Raw genomic sequence first — 7,650 nt, forward strand, 5'->3', positions numbered from 1 at the left:
AGGGGAAGAGTTCTTTCCTTACCAGATTACAGTTATAATCTTCGTAACAAGTCTGTGTAATTCCAGGTCTAACATTTGGTAAACCTCCTTTGTTCTGTGAGGACCCCCCTGTCTGTTCTTAAAAGAAGTATGTAAAATAAAAAGAGAAATGGAAGGTGATTATCTAACCTGTGTTTACACCATTAACAGTTATAGTCCTGAGAATGTAACAGTCTAACACGATGTTTGCATGCAAACTGTTGGCTACTGCATTGCTGTTTAATCTGCATATGATTTTTCAATCGGTGGTGGCTGCCTTTATGATAGAGGGAAAACGTGCTGCCTCAGGGCTGGTGTTAAAATTCATCACACAAAGTATGACCAATCTCTGCATAGCATTGAGCAACCACAGCTCTTGGTAAACCAGGGCCAGCTGAAGGTACTCCCTGATCTCCATCCTAATTGGAGCTGTTTATGTTTTTGCCTTAAAATGCAGAGCTGAAGTGTGCTTTATTTTGTGTCCTGGAGTCTGAGGTCTGTGTGTCCACCAGCGAGGACAGAATTTAGGCTGTAGCCTGATGGTGGCTTTCATCACTGTGTGGGAGACAGCTTGTCCTTGCCATCATGGTGTGCTTGCACAGTGGCCTGAAAAATTACTCTGTTCAGGCAGCTAGGTGAAGGTGCAACTGGGACCTCAGTGTTACATCACTGCACAGGTGGTGAGAGCACTCTTGATGTTCTTTTGATACATGCTGAAATGAAATGTCTCAGCAGAAAATTCTTTCCAATCTACTGAAATTTGATATGACAGAAGATATATTTTATGAGCACAGAAGTTGGATGTGTCTGAAATTTTGTAATTTGTGCTTATTTTAAATAATAAGCATTAAATAAAGCAATCTGTTGTGACCAGTGAAGATAGTGTAGATTTTTCAGTCATAGTAGCCAACCTGTTTTTCTGAACCTGCAATGTTGTCATTTTCCTTTTGGTATTTTATGGACGAAATGTGAATTGAATTTAGTGATGTAAACACTATTCTAGGCTGTTTTTATCAGTTTTATCATACTTCAGGTTGTGCATAAGTAACAAATATGAATAAAATCTCACTTTTGAGCCTGTGTTTCTTTCCTTAGATTAGTAAGACTTTGCTGTTAATCTTTTTTTCAGTTTATCAGTAGCAGAAGTGAAAATGTAAGACTTCCAAATGCTATCTCTGCTCCCAAGGCATGATGTCTACAAAAAAATGAAGTCTACAAAACCAGATTCCCTTGAGGTACTGCTGCTCCTGCTAGCATTCATACTTGGTTCTTTTGCAGCCTTGATTCAAGCTCTGAATTCCTGGCTGTTCTAAGCAGGTATGAATTTCCCTACAGGTAGCTTTAGGGATTTTTTTTCCCAGTGAAATGCATTAAATGCCAGCTTTGCTTCCAGAAGGAACAAGGCAGAAAATGCAAGTTACATTAGCAGGTCTTCTTAGCCACTTTTTAAATAAGAAGTCATCTTCATAGGTTAGTGACATCCAGCACAAAACTGTGAAATACAAACCTGTGTAGGCCTACTGGAAAAATGCTTTAAATTTAATATTTTAATTGTAATCAGATTAAGGCCAGGAGAGGCTTTTCATCCTAATGGGAAGAACTTATATAAACCAATTGTGTAATATAGTAGCTCAGTTGTAAATTAAACAGATTTGTTTATACATCTTAGACTCTGTTGTTTCTTGGGCAAATAAATTAATCTTTATTCTGTTCAACTGAAAATCCCAGTCCCTCTGGCACTCAGTTCTTACTTCTCTCAAATTTCCCACTTTTTGATTTGAACTTAATTCAAATAATTTATAGCACAATTCTTAGACACCAATTTTACATAGAAACTGAATATGCAAGCTTGAAATGTTTTGGTTCAAGGTTCTCATAGTATAGCATTTATAACTGCTTGTTGAAGTTCAGTTGGAATTAGGAGTGATGGTCACTCAGCATGCTGCTTCTACAGCTTTTGTGGTTGTCTTTTGAATTTTAAAGAATTTTCATGGAACTAAACTGAACTGGATTTTTTGGTATTTGAGATTTCTCTTTACCAAGACGAATGGAGAAGAAAAGCACCTTTATTGTAAGAGATGATGCATGATGTTGAGAACTAGCTCCTAACTGAACTCATTTGCAGTATGCAGATGGAGTTGGGAGGAAGGGGAGATGTCTCCTTGGGAAATTGGTTCTTGATGTATTTTCCAGCTATGTTCTCTCTCCTGTGCTGGGCACTGTTTTAATAATGAAGAGGTGTTTTTTTCCCTTGAAACAACATATCTAAGGGTACAGCAAAGATGTAATTTCTAAAAATGTTTAAAATCTCACTGTGAACTGAACTGAGTGTAAACCTGATAACAAGACTTCATTAGAATCTTATGGCTGGAAGCTGAAGTTGTACAAATTAAATTTTGAGCTGAGATATTAATTCCTAGCCAAGAAGTAAAATAAATATTAGAACAGCTTATCTAGAGTTAGATTTTAAGAGTGAATTTTCTTTAAGGTGATATTACACATTTTTTTTCCGTCTGAAAAACCAAACAAGACATTCAGCCTGCTGTCGTGTGCTTTGGGGAAAAAATGCTTGCCCTGTGGAGGTGTGGATTTTCACTTCTTAGTCTGAAGCATTCCTGGTAAAAATACATTACATACATACATTGACTCAAGTCCAAGGATTTTTAGCATATTGAATCAGATCTTCATTCAGGTACTAAAACATTGAGGGTGATATGTAGGAAATAAAAATAAATGTTTCCTGCTAGAATCCCTCAGGCCCTGATGTCTGCTGTGGAACAGTCACGAGAGACGAGCTTATCACTGAACACCCTTCCTAGTTTCCTTGGACTTTAGGAAGTGTGGCTACTTCAGAAGGACTGTGGTTTCCCAGTTGACCACCTTTCATTAGAAAGAACAAGAACACTGAGAAAAAGAGGTCCTTTAGGTACAAAACAGGGAGCAGCAATTTCATATCTTACTTTCTGTAGTAACAGGCAAAGAATCTCTGTTCATGTGCTGTCACGTCTCTTAAGTTTCTCTGGAGAAATGTGTTCTCATCTGTGACAATAGATGGAAAGCACTCAGGTCTGGGCTGGGCTGGGCTTTTCAGCTACATAAGACAAGTTGCCCCTAAGATTCTTAGCTAAATATAGTGGTCTCTTGGAGATTATTCTTACTGCTGCAGATAAATAGAGAACTTAATGTGATTAGCCAGAGCAGGGTGAAGTTCTTGTTTTTCTCTTGTCAAGGGGTTATGTGCAGAGTGCTTTGGAGATTAGAGCTGAGGGCAACTGTTTTGAGATGTCTCAGCAGCTTGTCTCAAGCATGCTGCCTTCTCTGAGTCACTTGGCATTTAAATCACTCTGTGCTGTCTCACCATGTGAAAACTGCTCTCTTCAGCAGTCACTCACTGCCAGTCTAGTGTAGGGCTGAGGAGGCAAGAGAGGCCTGGTAATCTACCCCAGTTACCCTAATGCCAGTTAATAGTGGACAGTCTGTCCTCTGTCTGGGGCAGCAACTCTAAAACACAAGTCCTGCCAGCTACATTGAAGGGGGTGGCAGAACTCTTCCCTCTCCTCTGTTCCTGGAAATCAGGTGCTCTCTTGGTATCTGCCAGTGCTGATGCATTTTTCAGTCAAGTTTTCCTAAGTCATCCTGCTGTTAATGTTTGATTTCAGTAGTGAATTTAACTTTCTAGTCCCTTACTGGTCACCTTCTCTACTTTCTGAATGGCCCATGCCCACTGCCTGTCACCCATTCACAAACTGGATGCTGTTACCAGCCATGGTGGCAGAGCACTTGCTCTCCTGAACTCCACAGTCCAGCATGGGCTGTCACCTGCAGCCTGTCCCTCTTCCTCCTGCTCTCCTGAGTCTTGGCCTCCTGGTTTTCAGTAGACGGTTTGCACATTACCAGCCAAGGATATTCCCCTTCCCAGTTTCAGCAGGACCTATGGTTTGGTTGGTTAGCTGGCCATGGTGTCTTTCCCTTGGGTAGATCTGTGAGTGTGCTGGTACCAGTGGGTGTTAAAAGGGGGTGCTGTTTCAGGGCACAGGGCTTTTCCTCTCCACAGAGGAGGATGATGGTAGTAGGATTGTTTATCATAGAGTCACACTTCATCACTAAGCTAAGCCTTTCTAAAGTTGCTGCTTATCCCAACCATGTGAGGCTTCACCTTAGCCTTACTGAGACATTCTTTCACGTTAGTATTAATTTTCTCTTGTCTGTGGTTTTGGGGTGTTTTCAGCGATACCTACAGTGGTTTGTTTTTCTGTTCTGTTTGTATTTCCTTCCAAATTTAGTATGCTTCCTAAAACTTCTTAGGTTGCCCTCACACAGCTGGGTACACTGCTTATGATTGTCATTATGTTGTAGTCGTTATTTCTGTATTTGAGGAAGAAGGATTATTGTCTGCTTCATGTGCTCAGAATGACAAAGCAACACTTTCAAGGATGGCTGTTAAAGTTTCCCCATAAATTAATTCCTACATAATTTGTATTTATGGCACATTTTGCTGTAACAAAGGTTTAGAGGCTTACAGCAGATGGTCAAGTTTTTGTATTGGTGTGAAGAACTTTCATATAGGTTCATAAGAAGATGTAATCTGACTGTGTCAAGACTGTTAAGATGTATAATGTGTGCAGCGCTGTGCTGGATGTGATCTCAGTTAGTTATAAATGTCTGCAGTTCCTCGCGGCAATTAGGGTTTACCTTAAAATACCTAGATCCTGCTGGCTTGCTGCTCCTCCTAGTACCAGTCACTGATTTGCCTGAAGTGATGAAAAGCACCACTGTGACATTTCACAAATGTTTTAAGAAAGATAAGCATGATTGCTGCCTTGTACCCTACTGCCTGCCATCAGCCAAGTGCTTACCTGAAAGAGTATCTCATTTTTGATCATTCCCTGTGCTCTCTTCAAAACTGCCAGTGACTATCATGACAATCCATGCTTTTAAAAATTTTAAGAGCCATCTTTATTCTATAAGCTGACATGGTCTGCTTAGGAAACTGAATTTAGGTCTACCACAGGCTTTTAAGAAAAGGGTGATACCCCTCCTGTCCTATATTATTTGCTATGTTTCTAGAATTTATATGAATAATTTATATGGCTTGATAGATTTACTTTGTACTTAACTGAAAGAGATAATAAATCATTACTTTAGAGATTTTCAAACCTAGTTAAAATACACCAAATGGTGAGGCAGCTTCCAACAGCTAGAATTATTTGAGAGAATATGTGGGCATTGTCTATAACATTGCTGCTTATTTACTGTTTTAGCCTAGTAAAAGCATTGAAGCATGGATGTCTCACACGGATAAAGAACAGCACAGATCTGTGGCACTCTATCTCTTAAATAGAAGGTAGAAAAAGAAAGATTTTTATGACAGAGATGGGCAAAAAGAGAAAGGTCTGGATTTTTTTTCTGTGCTGAACAATAGGAGAAAGTGCTTTGGTAAAATTGATGATACTTCTCTTTGTAATTGTTTTATCTCCATACAGAAGCCTCTAAATGGTGAGGCTACATTTTAACCTTTTCCCTGAAGATCACCTTCCTTTTTTTATTCTCTTCACCTTATTAGTTGCAGTATGCAATGACCTTTTTCTTCGATTCAGCCATCTGCCTGCTTCAGCTTTTATTTCCTTCACTGATCAGATGAGACATGAGGGTACAAATGGCACTGGCGGCGCTGCTGGCCTCAATACCTGATTAGGATAAATAGACTTAAACTGACATTTTAAATAGCAAATAGATCTCTTTTAAAATTCATGAATACAAAAATTGCTAAAGGAGTCTAGGGAACTGGTAGTGTGTTCTGCTCTGAAAGCAAAACATATTATACTCAGGGTGGTAGGGCATATAAAAAGAATGTGTGGATAAAGCACACCTCTAAAGGGCTGCTCTGTTTTAAGGCTTACAGATGTGAGCTTTGCACAATTGCTGCAATTACCAGCCTGCTGCAGGTATTGCTTCTCTCTGGGTTTGGGCTGCAACTATTTATTCTCACCCAACTGCCTGAATGCTAACAGGGATATTAGTGCTGTAGAAAGGATGCAGAAAAATCTGTTGCCTCAGGAAGCATATATGGAATGAGATGGAGAAGTAGTGGTATGAAAAGAACAAAATTTTCCTCTGAGAACATCAGTGATCTTGGCAGGATAGAACTGAAGATACAAGGAGGCACCATTAGTTTCTTAACACAGCAGTTAAAGAAAATTAAGTAGAGCTTGAAAGTTCCAGGTCTTGAGATCCACGGCACGGGGACTGTCTCATCTCATCAGTCTTAAAGGCTGAAACTGCAGCCTAGACAGCCCTGATGTCAGCTGGCCGGTGAGATCATGTCCAGGTGACTCAGAAGTGGCGCTCAAAGGGGAGCCACCGTTTGGATCAGGGCACGGCAGGTGCTGGGCTTCAGCTCTGCTGCACGCGAGCTAAATGCCTGGAGCTGTCCTGAGAGCAGTGCCTGCCTGCATCTGGCAGGAATCGAATTCACGGGCTGCTCCGCGGTGGGAGTTAGAACATGGAGAGCTGGAGTGAGCATATTTGCTTCCAAAGTGCCTCTGATCCGGACTAAAGTGCTGGTGTGGACTGCAGTGCCTGTGCTCTGTGTGTGACTGACGAACAGCCCCGTTCTCGTGGCTGTTCGCCCTTCCTCGCCTCGCTGCTGGTCCTTCAACATAATCTGTCGCTCAGCCTGGGAGAGGCAAACACCCGCATCTTTGTGCTGAGTGTCTGGCAAAGTGTTGGCAGTAGCTGGGGAAACCTTGCTGGTGAGCGGGTGTTGCTGAAAGCAGCGTGGTGCAGCACCTCTCCTACGCAGCCTGAGCAGCAGCCGAAACAGCCGCCTTCTCTGGAGCTCATCCTGGCACACGAGCCAAGTAGGATTAGCTGCATAGGAAAAATCTATTGGCTGGTAATTACACTTTAGTATTTAACATTTACATACAAAGGCAGATAATGCAGAAAGCGTGAAAATGTTTCAAAATGTTCATTCTTCTGTTACAAATTCCCTGCCCAGCAAGAAGCTTTGTTACCCAAGAGAGGAGTCTGGCACTTAGTACCTGCAGAGCTGCAGTGGTGGAAGAGAGCTGCAGGAGGGCACTTGCAGCTTTTGGATCGAACCTACTCAACAGCTGGGAAAACACTACCTTTGAGCTTCCTACAATTGTTTGTTACATTTTGACTGGGAAAGGACATGCCAGGAGCAACCTTCCGTTATGGACTGCACTAGGCTTCTGTCCTCGTCTTGTACCCAAAGCCTTAAAATCCTGTGACAGGAAAATGAGGCGCTGCTCTTAAGAGCTCTGTCCTCTGCTGACCCAGCAGGTGAGAGGGACAGTCTTTCTGCAGCAGGAGACTGACCTCCAGTGGACAAACGGGGCGGTCATAAGAGCCTGTTTTAATTTAAATTTCCCTGTATGAGGACAGAGAGAAGAAACTCGAGTTAGAGAGAGAAAGAGAGATTTCCTCTCTGTTATTGAGTGGCAGTGTGGTAAAACTGGATGTACAGAAAAATGTGCATGTACAACTGTGCTGACTGCTGGAAGCTCAGAGTGTGGGTCCTTGGCAAACTTGGAACAAAGTGCTCACAAGTGTAAAACTGCCATGAAGCTAAAAGCACTGGAGTGACAAGGTCTGACAGCTGAGGAA

This window comes from Cinclus cinclus, chromosome 2, assembly GCF_963662255.1.
Source record: "Cinclus cinclus chromosome 2, bCinCin1.1, whole genome shotgun sequence".
In the NCBI taxonomy this organism is placed as follows: domain Eukaryota; kingdom Metazoa; phylum Chordata; class Aves; order Passeriformes; family Cinclidae; genus Cinclus; species Cinclus cinclus.